General features: G+C 36.3%; 1 pseudogene; it reads left to right on the top strand.

The window, feature by feature from the left end:
• Nucleotides 1–8,567, top strand: part of LOC124971553 (ferritin light chain-like) — a 30,401-nt pseudogene extending 21,834 nt beyond the window's left edge.
• Nucleotides 8,568–13,591: the final 5,024 nt, after the last annotated feature.

Consider the following 13,591-nt stretch of genomic DNA (forward strand, 5'->3'; position numbering starts at 1 on the left):
AGATGGATCAGGAGATGGATTTTATAGTCCAAACACCCTTTATCTGACTTCCTATGATATAACCAAACCATGTTATGGCTTTTAGCTATATACTTAAAAAAGGGAATGAAATAACCTTCCAGTCTCTAAACAGAGCTAAGAAGTATACTTTGGAAGACCAAATGGAAAACATTACATGGTAAGCCAATTATCTCTATACCATTTATTACCAACAGCCAAAACTGGATCGATTTCAAAAATAGAATAAAGAAAGCAGTTATCATACTTGCTCCTGTTGTTACTAAGTAATTTTCCAAATTCAACCCCTGGATAGTTGACTCAACAATCCTGACACTGACTCTACCTATAGACTTGGTACAGGTTGAGCATCCCTTACCTGAAATACTTGGGAACAGAATGCTTCAGATTTCAGATTTTTCCTTTTTCCTTTTTTTTTGAATATTTTCATATACATAATGATATATCTGGGGTTGGAATCAAGACTAAACACAAAATTAATTTATGTTTCATATATACTTGATATATACAGCCTAAAGGTAATTTTATACAATATCCTTAATAATTTTGTGCCTGAAACAAAGTTTTATGGCATGGAGTTTTCCACTTGTGACCACTGGTCAGTACTCAATGTGAGAAATAGAAAGTTCAGTGGTCCATTTTCAGAATATAGTATTTACCCTTAATTGGGATGTAAGATCCAATCGAAGCCATTTTGAGATCCAATTGTAACCATTTTAACTATGACCTTTCCCTTTGCCCACTGCAATTTAAAATTAGCCAATCACTTAGATTGTAACCCCCAGCTCTTCCTTTCAGATCAAGGGGCAGTGCTGTGTTAGGGATAAAACAGGTGCACTGCCCGCCCAAGTGTGCTTGCTGACCAGACCTTGTTGGAGCTACTTCCAAGCACGTGTTTGATTCCTTGCAGCACCCCAGTATTTCTAACATCAAAAAGTTTCAGACTTTAGAGTATTTTGGATTTTCAGATTAGTGATTTTCATCCTTTATTTGTGTATGCTTCTCTAAATGTTTTAATTCCAACTTATTCTCTTTTACTTGGCTCTCCAGTCCTGCTTTTTTCAATTTCTTTTTTCGTGGGCAGAAATTCCCTGCTGCAGTTAAAAACACACAGTACCCAAGCCTCACCATTTCCCGTTAATCAGTGGCCATTTGGGCCAGCCCTCCTATCTCCATCTCCCATGACAAACTTCAAAGGAGAAACATGATGTAGGGTGACCGAAAATGATACATCATACCACTACCATTTCCGTAACAGCCCGTTTAAAATTACAAGGTCAGATCTGGAAAGGGGACTCTGGGGAACCATTTTGGGAATTAAGTCAGCAAAAGCAATGAAGTTACAATCTATAATCATCAAGCTCTAATCCAGGAGTTCCCAATCTATGTACCATAGATGCTTGGGGAGCTAATCAACTCTTACAAAGAGTTTGCATATCTATCTATAAACTAATCCGCTAACTAAATAATCTGTACTGCCATTTTTTTCTATGCAGAAATTTTTATGGTTATTAATGAAAGGTAAATTCACAATACTGAATTAATATAGGCTATATGACATTAAAACAGAAAAAAAAAAAACAGAAGAGAAGAGCCTTTTTCTTGGTGACAAGAATGGAGGGGAAGAGTAGCTCCAAGAAGTATTTTGATAAATGCAAGAAATCTTCATCCTTGAAAATGTTGGAAGCAACTACTCTAATCCATTGAGAGGATTGTAAAAGTCAACCATTTAACAAATGCATTATCCTATAGATTTGTAGAAATATATTATGCAAAATGTGATAAAATGCACTTTAGTTTTATATAATGAAAAAGTTAGGAAGTGAACTGTAATTTTGTTTTAAGGAAACTGAGGACAAAAGGCTACTATGTAATGTATGGTAAAATTGTTGAAAGCCTTCTATAGTTGCATAATCAAAAGTAATTCCAAAGAACAAATGTATTCAAGTTACTATGACAACTCAAAAGCTAAGTTTGCAATTTAAGCAACCAAGATCAATAGATTTTCTAATTAAGACCTTCCAAATATTATTTATCCCTATAAACATAATTTATAAGAAACTACCCAATTTCTACATTGGTTTTGGAGAATTCCACTATCTTTTCTGATTATTTCCAAAGACTTTTTCATTAATTCAGTCTCTTTTTATTTATTTTATGTTTCTTTCCTGACATGAGGTCAACCACAATTGCAATGACAGAATCTTGTATGGAAATCTTTAAACATATGATTCTAGATTTCTATTTCAAACTGTGTTCTTTATTTTATTAGCCTGGCTTTCTTTTAATGAAAAACTAAAAAGAAAAAAAATACCCAGAATCTACAAGGTGAATAAATAAGGAAATAACAAAGAGTAGAACTGATAAAATGCAAAGGAATAGAGAAACTTGCAAAAGAATATATTACAGTAAACTAAAGATCTTTTGACTCTACAGTTTCTCTCTCTCTCTCTCTCTCTCTCTCTCTCTCTCACACACACACACACACACACACACACACACACATACACACACACATATACACAAATGCATGCACCCAATTCAATATGATAAGAGCAACCCAAAATTGAAAGGACCTTGCATGAATAAGGATTTTTAAAGTATGCATATAAGGTATGTGTATATTGTGGTTACATTGTAATTCATACTATGCATGAGGGTTTAACAGTGGAGCATATAGCTTTCTAGACCTTATACTCATTTTACTTGGAAAAAAGTCTCTAAATATATTTCATCATTACACACTTTAGATTCACATGAAATTTCTAGCTCCATATAAAACCATCTCTAATGGGTACTTTTCTAGATGGACATCCAGTTATTATTCTCCTAGCTGTGTCTTCCTTCCTTCTAAAACTTTGTTGTTAAAGAAAATTCAGGCCAAAAAATACTTTATGAAAAAAGGAAGCCAACTGGTTTTGTAAGCTATAAAGGTTAAAATGCTTCTATGAGACATTCCCCTAGTAGCTTTGTAAGCAACACTTTTCTCCCAAACTTTATGACAGCTGGTACAGCATGAAACCATATGCCTTTTTATATCTCCTAAATAAAAATGACTAATTTGACTTATTAGCATTGATTCTCTGGAGAGAGAGCTAAGAGAGTTCCTGTAGATTTATCTGGTTTTTATTATATTTTAACAATGTCTGCTTTTACACCAGAAACAATTATGCTAGCCATCTGTTTGCAAATATTTGTGAAGAAAATTATAAACTTTTACCTTTATGTACTTCAATATCTTCTAAAAGTAGAACATTTGGAGTAACTCACATCACAAAACTATTTGTAATTACATGGCATTACCTATGAGAGAGAGCAGAGGACATCTCCAGAGTGGCTTTTAAATAATAGAATCATCAACTATTAGGTTCAGAAGGACCCCCAGAAACCTTTACTGCCCAACTTTCTCATTTTAGAGCTAAAATCCTAGGCCCAAAGTGACCATAATCACAAGACTATTTATCAACCAGGACAAAACTAGAAGCCAAGTTTTCTGCAAATGTTTCCATTGTTATTCGCATTAGCCCTACCATTCTACTGAAAACCCCTTCTCCCTAGAGAGACTCAACTGTGGAAAAAGCTAATGATACCCAGAAATTTAAATTGGGACTGAAGGTTCATTAAAAAACTCCAGATTCTATCTTTAACAACACTAGCATAGCAAGAGAGAACTCTATCAAGAATGACCACTCACCAGATATTCCAAGTAAGTAGTAGGCTCAGAAGAGACCATGTCTATCATGAGAATTTGGTGCTGATTCTGTACAGCCAAAGACCACCAAGAACACAAGTTGGCCTATTATTTGTTGTAGTGAGGGACAATATATATCAAGGAAGCAGTGGTTTTGTTAGTCAGCTTTACGTTGCCATAACCAAAATACCTCACAGAACAACAGAAGAGGAAAAGTTTACTTTGGCTCACTGTTCTAGAGGTTTAGTACATGGCCAGGCAAGTCCACTGCTCTGGGCCTAAGGTGAGGCAGAACATTATGGCAGAAGGGCATAGTAAAGGAGCACTGCTCCATTCATGGCATCCAGGAAGTACCAAAAGGGAAGAGGTAGAGGCCACAGGGAAGAGGGAGCCTACCAGAACATGCCCTCTTGACCCCCATCTTCCAACCACACCACGCCTGCCTACGGTAACCTCCCAATTAGTCCATTCAGACTAGGATGGACTCATTAGGTTATAGCTCTCACAATCTAATCATTTCACCTCCAAACATTCCTGCATTAACACAGGAGCTTTGGAGACATACTCATATCTAAAGCTTAACAGTGGTACTTCTCAGAAAGACAGTGTAAGAAAGAACCTATAAAATGAATTGGGATTAGGTTGCATAATTTTGGGACTGATCTAAGGAAAAAGAGGTTCCCTCTAGATTAGATGCTACTAGAAAATGGTATCTTTATCATTGGTATCTCAATGAAATGGATCTACAAAGAGGAGAGATGAGGTTAAAGTTATAATTGGTAAACGAATAATAATCATTCATTCAGTTCAAACAGAAAGAAGTATTTGATATTGTACGTGTTGCCCAGTGACTTTTTTTGTCTCACTGCATCATGGTCTCAGAGTAACCTCATCTAGTGTTGATGTTCTATGATGTTTTCCAACAGGAAAACAAATCCTAGTAGTACATGACAGTCCAGCATGTAGTAATATGAATAAGAGCTAGTTGTATGCATCAGACCAGTTCCTTGATAGTAGGGGTCACTTTTTAAAATTTCTCAATATGAATCATTGGAATGAGGTAGATGAGCAGATCTATGATTCCAAGGTGCCAATATTGCCTAGCTCTCAAATGGAATGCCTAAGTCACTATAAAGAAAACTTGGAAATCCACTTTAATGAAATTGAACAACCAGATCAAAGCAGTACAAAACAGCATTTACTCTCTACTCATGTCGTAGTAACTGTAAATTGGAAAGCAAGATGAATTTGACACCTGAAAGAATTAGATTGGAATCCTAGAACTACTTCTTGATAGATATGTGACTCTGACATTCTCAAAATCATCAAGGATTGAATAAGATAATATAATTTGTATTAAGAGATGCACAATCAGGCCATTTCAAAATAATGTCTCTTTCTCACTTTTTAGTCCCAAGGAGTATTTCCCTTTGCAAGACTTCCTGGCTGTAACCAGGGAGCATTTACCATGACAAGCACTGAATGGGCCCTGATTGTATATGTCCCATTTTGGCTTAAAACAAAGAGTAGTTAGATTAACTTTTTAAGTCATAGTTAAACTTTACCTTTGCTTCAGGTTCACACTGAAAGAATTCTGACTGTCAAAATTTAAAAACAAAACAAAACAAAAACAAAAACAAAAACTGATAAGGAAATGTTTGCCAAATGGGGAGAATGGCATGAACAAAGTTAAGCCTGGAATTAGCAACTGTGTATGGAAAAGTCAAAGGATAAAATGTTCAAACTTACAGAACTTACTTTAATATACTGATCCCAGGAATAAAGTGACTTTTAACAGCATTGATAGATGAAACAGTGAAAACTTGTCATTAAAGTCAATACTTCAAAATGCCCATGACCTACAAAGCTCCTTTTGACTAGACTTCTCTGACCTCATAGAATTAGAATATTAGGGAAAAGAAGAAGCAGAAGGAGAAATAATAATCATGGAAGTGGATAATACAGAGGGGAAAAGTATATTTGAACTTCTAAGAATTTGGAAACCTCTTTAGAGAAAGTTAGAAAGAAGCTTCCAGGCAGAAAGCAGGAAGGAAATGGCATTTCGTGCAACAATGACTTAAAACAAAGGAGCAGTTACTCTCCTCTTGGATTGCCTTTGGTCATTTGGACACCTTAAGGTTCAGGGAAAATTTTAAAGTTTCACAAATGTCTCTTAACATTTTCACTTCGTGGAGTCTTGTTTACCTTTCTAACAAGATTGCAAAATTTCTAAAAACTAGTATTGGCAATTCTTCTCCAGGTGTTTAACTATTGAGCATCCCTAAACCTCAATTTTTCAGACACACATTTGAAAGGGGCACCCAAATACATAACATAAAATGCCAATCTTCTGCAGGAAATTCTGTTAACATTACAAGTCCAAGTTCCTGAGATGCACACATCAATATAACAAGAAAGGCAAGGACCTGGAACCGAGTTTGAGAGAAATTCTAGTAAATGAGGGCATTGGAGTTGCTGTATACAGACCATTGTAGCTCTCACACTATTTGACTTAATAACTAGTTCAATGGGATATAAAGTAGGAGAAGAAACAAATGTCAAGAACAACATAATGTCAAGAGCCTCATTAGCTCAGTTGGCTAGAAATAAGTGACAAGAACCCTGGAGCACAGGGTCATGGATGTGATTGCTTCTTAGGCTAGGTGGCTGCCACAAACCTTCCCTATAATTCCACTTAGCACTCCTACTCCTATTGGTTACGGGGAAACAGTATGAATGAATCAGTATAATAAACCCCCACTGTAAGGAATAGGGTAGAAATCTGTATTATCTAGCTCATTATGCTGCATTGTACTGAAGACCTAATTGTCCTTCAGATGAAAGAGAACACAAAAGACAATACTTGCCAAACTCATCTCCATGCCAATGGCACAGTGAATGTACATGACCAGGAGATTTTCATGGTCATGGATGCCTTGAGCTGTTTACCAAGAGCCAGGTGCAATTATCACAAGCCCATTGATGCTAACTGTGCTTTGTATGTTACATTAAATGGCAAAGAGAAACCAAGGAGGTTCATTTCCATGAAAACTACATTGCTACTCAGAAAAGGCAAGTTACAAGACAGAAAGAGGGGGGCTGGCAAATTAAATGCAATTGAAACAACTACAAAAGATTGGTTAGGAGTGGGAGCCATAAACATCCAAAACAATTCTACACTCAAATTTCTTAACAATTCCTGTTAAATTGGTGCTCTGCTTCAAAGAAATCAAAACTGGAAATCATAGTGGATGCATTATACTGTGGATTTTTTTTTTTTTTTTTTTTTTTTTTTTTTTTTTTTTGGCTATACTAAGGATCCAACTCAGGGCCTCACACATGCTAGCCAAGGGCTCTACCACTGAGCTACATCCCAGCCCTTATATTGTGGAATATGAAAGAAAAACAAAACCAGTAATGCATTGGTTCACAAAAGCCAATTATTAAATTTTCAAGAATTTTGAGACTGTTATTAAATGCTGCCATTTAAATGATAGAAACATGTGAGAGTAAAAACAAATATCTTAAATACTGAAGACTCATTGCTTCCTATTTTGCCACATTTTATAATTTCTTATTCTTGAGGTTGTTTAAATTTATTTTATCTGTATAGCGGAAATATTGTACAATAGGGTACCACTGTACATTTCTTCCCAATTCTGTATTCAGTGGAACATTAGTAGCTTAAAAGCAGCCATGGTGAGAGTATTGACACCATGGAAATCATGAAACACCAAAATCAGGGCCATTTTTCACCCCAAAAAATTGGTTATTCAACATGTATTGACACATTATTAAAAAACAAATGGAACACGAGAACATACTCAAAGAACTATCCTTAAATCTATATCAGGCTGAGAAATGCACATATGTATTCATGAATTTTAAATTAAAATAAGAAACTATGCGTGTAAAAATATGTGTGTCTGTATGTATTTATCTTCTAATTTTTTCAGTTCATATACAATTGTTGACCCTGATTCAGAGAAGGATTTCTACAGAGATGGTAAAAAAAAACTAGAATAAATGTCTATAACCCTTGGGAAAGTAGTTCGGCAACATTTATTGAGAAATTTAAAAATCCATACCCTTTTACCTAGAAACTTTACTTCTATTAAGAAAATCATAATTGAGACCATCGCTCCCAGAAGTCCCATGGATTTGTCTCTTGCTTTAACAGTGTTTGAATGGAACAGACCTAGGGACTCCCTTTCTTCCAGTTTCCAACCGCCTTCCAATCTTATCTCCATTTGCAACCTCCAGGACCATCTTCTCACCTATCTCCTGCTTTCAGAACTATTCAACTCTGGTTTTTGTGGTTAGCTCCTTATTGCCAATCAACCTTGACTTCCCAGATTTGTCAGAATTATTCCACCGCGGTGGAGGCTGCTATCAGCCTGGTCAATTTGCATTGGTACACCTCCTACACCTACCTCTTTCTTGGCTACTATTTTAAGACCTTGACCACATAACTCTGAAAGGCATGGCTACCTCTTCTGAGACTTGGCGGAAGAGAAGTACCAGGACATTGGGGTTACTAAAAATGCAAAACCAGCAAAGCAACCTCTTCCAAGACATGCAGAAACCTTTTTAAGATGAGTGGAGCAACACCCTGGACACCATGGAAGCTGCCTTGGCTGTGGAGAACCTGAACCCAGCCATTTTGTATCTTCACACCTTGGGTTCTACCAGCACAGACTCACATCTCTGTGACTTCCTAGAGAACCACTTCCTCAATGAAGAGGTGAATATCATCAAAAAGATAGGGTCGCATCTGACTAACTTACCCCGTCTGGTGGGCCCCCAGCTCTACCTAGGCAAGTATTTCTTTGAAAAACTCACCCTCCAGCATGACTAGGAGACCCTGGAGCCGAGGGGTCCTTTGCATCTCCTGGCATCAGGGCTTTGACTCTCTGGTCCCTAGGCAACTTTTTTGTTGTTGTTGTTCTAACCTAGGCAACTTTTTAACCACCTTGAAGTCTCTCCTAAGCCTTGAACCAAATTTTAAAAAAAGTTTTTTCCAGGAAATAAAAACATAATTGATACAGTCAAATATGTATAAAATACTAATCAGACTGCTTAAAATGACAATAAGTAAATAACCTAAATGCACAACAGTAGGAAAATGAATAAAGCTTAATATATCATAATATATCTATGAAATAGAGTATGATATACATGAGTAAAATCATGTTTTTAAAGAATATTTAATGACTAGGAAGAAATCTGTGAAATACAATAGTGATTGTCACTGGGTCATGGGACTTAAGTTGAGTCAATGTTTTGTAAAAAATAATGTATATGCATTAGTTAAGTATTAGAAAACAGAGATAAATCTAAGAAAATAATCATTCATAATTGCACAGAACAAAGGTAACTACTTTAAATCTTTTGTTGTTTATCTTTCCTTTGGTGGGTTTTTTGTTTGCTTGTTTCATTTTGGTTTTGGCACTGGGGATTGAACCCAGGGGCACTCTACCACTAAGCTAAACCCCTAGTCCTTTTTATTGTTTTTATTTTAAGACAGGTTCTCCCTCAATTGCTAAGGCTGACCTGTGATCGCCTGCCTCAACAATGCCTGCTCCTGGCTGGGATTTGCTGGGATTACAGGTGTGCACCACCCTACCCTATCATTGCATGTTCTTACCATGCATATACACACAGTATGCGCACATGCACATTTCAACCAAAATAGTATTCTAAGGAGCATATTATTTTGTAACTATTCTGTCATAGTAAGTTATGTTATCCATACATAATTTTGTTTTATTTTTGACAATTTCCCACATTTCCTAATTTAAAAAAAATGAATATAAGTAGTACAGCTCTAAAGATGATCCTTAGTGAATTTTTCTCTGTGAAGGTTGTCTGGTCTGTGACCCTTTAATCAATGAAGCAGAAGTGACACTGTGTGAGTTCCAAAGTCAAAGACTTAAGAAGGCCTAGAAGCTTTTACTTTTGTGCTTTGGGGAGCCCTGGACCATTAGGTAAGAAGTCCAGCTACCCTCATGGAGAGACTAGGTGGAGAGGTCACATGAAAAGAGAGAGGCCCCAGGATTACATGGAGAAAAGAAAGGCCCAGTCTTTCCAATGTCCTAGCTAAACCCATCCCCAGCAGTGCCCACTAAGGCATGTGAGCAAAACCATCTTGAACTACCTAACCCAGCAAGCCCTTAGATGACTGCACCCTCTGCCAACATTATGTGGAGTAGAAGAACCATCCACTTGAGACCAAGTCATCCAACAAGAGATGATAAAAAATAAATATTGTTGCTTAAGACACCAAGTTCTGGTAGTTTGTTAAGCAATATTAAATAACTAAAACAGGACACGTATTTTTCATATTGTGGAAAAACAATATTATTTTTAAAGACATTATGTCACATGAGAGTACTATTGCATATGCACACACATATATACATATAGCTTATTTTCAACCAAATAAATAACTACTATTGTCCAATACATCCTTTAGTCTACATGTTATGCACCTATTTTAACCATTCAATATCAATCTGCATAGAGGAAAGAAAATGCCTGACATTATAAATTACTTTTGGAATCTAATCTAAAAACCAAACAGACTCATGTGGTTTTCTTTTTCACATAAGGAGACTGAGACTCACAGAGAGTAAGTGAAGTGACTAGTGCAAGGTTATCAAAGTCACATTAGTAGTTGGTAGGTGAGTTAGCACTTGAAAGCAAGTCTCTGATTCCCAGGTCAATGCCCCTTCCTTTATACTACATTGTCTCTAAAAAAAAAAAAAAAAATGCACCACCTTGTTTCAGACAAACAGTGGAACTGAAAATACTTATCTACCAGAAGATAGATGCAGTCTCCACTTGACTAAAAACTACAAGAATCGTAAATCTTACAGAATAGCCTGGTCTTTGGGGATTTCTAGTCTGATAGATTTGGGCAGGCCAGGGAAGTTCAGACATGTTGCAAGAATCTATGGATAAGCACTGAAAATATTATTGCTTGGAGTGGAGGCCATATGACAGAAAATCTACTTGCTTATCCACCTAGCACTATTCATTTAAATTTATGAGCCAGCCATTCCCACATGAACACAGCCGCAGATGGCATGAGGGGAACCAAAAATTGAAAGTGGTAGAAGAGAGTGGCAAAAGAGAAAAGGAAAAAATAAGAAAATTGAAATAACAAAAATATATATAATACACTAGTCCCTTCTTCTTCCTGTCCTGTGAGCCATGAAATACCAAAGAAATACTTCTAAGGGAAATGGAGTCTGATTCAGTGGCAGGTAACCCATGAACCATAACATACCAAGACAACTCTTTCATCTTATAGACTCATCATACTAACCTAGTAAGGCACTACAGAGCTGGAAGCTACCTAATTTCAACTTTCCCTCTGCTTTTCTTCCCTTGGGCAATCTCTAATGTTAATGTGTTAAATAAGCAATATACCTTTCCAGGACACAGCTAGAGAAAAACAGCCATTTCAATTTTATCAGTTATTCCATACTGAGAAATATATTAATTTTTTTCTATAAGTATAGGAAGATCAGAAGAGGCACTAGTTACTAAGAATTCTTTCCCTTTGTCCTCAAAATGAGATCGTCGCCACAAGCACTAACCTGTACAACCATGCCAAAGGGGCAGAGAGCATTTACACAATGTTTAGAACTGAAAAGAACTCTCTGGCTTTGGAAATTGGCCCAAAGTGAAGACCCATGTTGACATATGTATGAACACCTCACTGATGCCAAGATTTGAACTCCACCACAGGTACATTTCCTTGCTGCAGTAACCGCCTCATCCAACAACATAGAAACTACAGTTTCTAAATGAAACTAGGAAAAAGAGTACATTCCTTAGAATGAAGAAATTAAAGTTATTTGCTTAATTTTCTCAGTACAATGAGTCTATTAATTTACCTCATGCTCCCAAATAAAATCATGTAGCACCAATGCCATGCCCTTATTGGTGAGCCCAGGGGAAATTCTAAGCTTCCTTTGGTGGAGTTCTGATAATCACATGGAAGGTGAGAACTAGTTTTTCCACCTTTCTTGATCTTTCTGTATGCACTAAACTTGAAAAGGAGTTCCAGCACAAGGTACTATAGATGGTACTTATGTCGCCCACTATTTATTTGTCTTATGTCAGATGTTTTCCAGATTTCTCAGGTCAAACCTCTTCCTAATCTTATTTGTTTGTGCATGGGTCCTATTGGACGCAAGCTGCACCTAGCCTAAGAACGCCATGTTTGGAGTATAATGAGGTGGCATACAGATACTTAAACTCAGTGACATTATTCTGGCTTTCCTCCTGGAACAGAAAACAATTACTTTGACAATATGTGCTGCCCCTCCCCTTCAGAAAAGTATCCTGTGTGTTTTCTTTACAGGTTGTTTATTTCACTCTGATACAGATCCTTGAGTTTCTTTTCTTCCTTAAAAAACAAGGGAATTTTTCTAAGAGTCTTCTGAATAACACTTGAAAAATCCACAGTTTGCATGTGTCAAATCCTCGCCTACACATATAAACTAGAGTACAAAAAAACTGGTTTCTCCTCCAGAAAGAAGTCACTTCTTTACAAACAAAAAGTAATCAAGACTCAAAATTTGCTGTGCAGAATATACTTTAGTGAGAATACTAAAATTTCAAACTCACATTATTTGTGAATACCCTAAGAGAGGCAATTATGGAAAGCCGTACTGTCATATTCTCACCTTCAAGGGGGACAAATGAAAGTAATCAAAGACTTTCTATTTTCTGTATCATTTCTAGTTGACTCAGTTTCTCCTTTCAGAAGAAGAAATGAAATCAGTTTTTTGTACACTAGTTGACCTAGAGCAAAATTTTGCTCATAAAATCAAAGAATTTAGAGTTGAAAGCGTCATTGGAGCCTTTAATTACAGGTAAAACTTTATAACCCTTTCCCTGAATTCTCTTTAAAAAGTAATTTGTGGTGCTGGGAGTGTAGCTCAGTGGTGGTGCTTTTCTAGTATGTACGAGGCCCTGGGTTCCATCCCCAGCAACACACATGCACACACACGCACACACACACACACACACAAAACCAATTCGTTATTTTCATGATTTCTTTGAAAAATTACATGATATTCTAAGGGACTTGCAATGACAACCTTAGAAGTACAAAAATGCTGTTTATACGTAGAACAAGTATCACAAGAAATAAAATAATACAAACTTTCCTGCAATGTACTTTGTGCTAACCTGGAGGGCTGCATTTATGAGAAAGGGCAATGATATATGTACTAGATTTGTAAAAATGAGTCCATCATCAAAAGCTTCAGGGTACATGTGAGTGCAAAACACTAAAGCATGAAAAAAAGAAAAACTTTTAAAGGAACATGCAGTTTAATTCCAAACCTAAAAGCACTGGATCTACATTTTCAGAGAAATACAGAAAATGAACATTCCCTCAGTTTTCTAGAGTAGTTCTCAATCATTGAGGTTATGACACATCATTGTGTGTCACAGATAAATTTTGGACTGTGACAAAAGTAATATGTTTTTAATAATATTTTAAAAAGAATAGTCACAGTTGATTTATTCTTTTTTTTAATAAGTCTGAGCCAATTCACAGAGATTCTTATTCACTAGCATTCCAATATGCTTTTCTTGAGAGGAAGAGAAAAGGTGAGTGAGATTACTACATGTTTCCAGAGAGTTACACCTTTTACACACGAATGAGTTCATTTAGTCACTGATTTAACAAATGCTTTTTAAGTTTCTAGAATGTTCCAGACACCATGCCAAGTGTTATGAATGCAAAGATGATTAAAGCCCCTGCCCTTTGGAGAGCACATAGGTCTAGTGCAGAAGGCATATATGTGAAAAAGTAAGTGAAATCCAAAGAGATGAATTCTAACACAATTAAATATGAAG

This window comes from Sciurus carolinensis, chromosome X, assembly GCF_902686445.1.
Source record: "Sciurus carolinensis chromosome X, mSciCar1.2, whole genome shotgun sequence".
Taxonomy (NCBI): domain Eukaryota; kingdom Metazoa; phylum Chordata; class Mammalia; order Rodentia; family Sciuridae; genus Sciurus; species Sciurus carolinensis.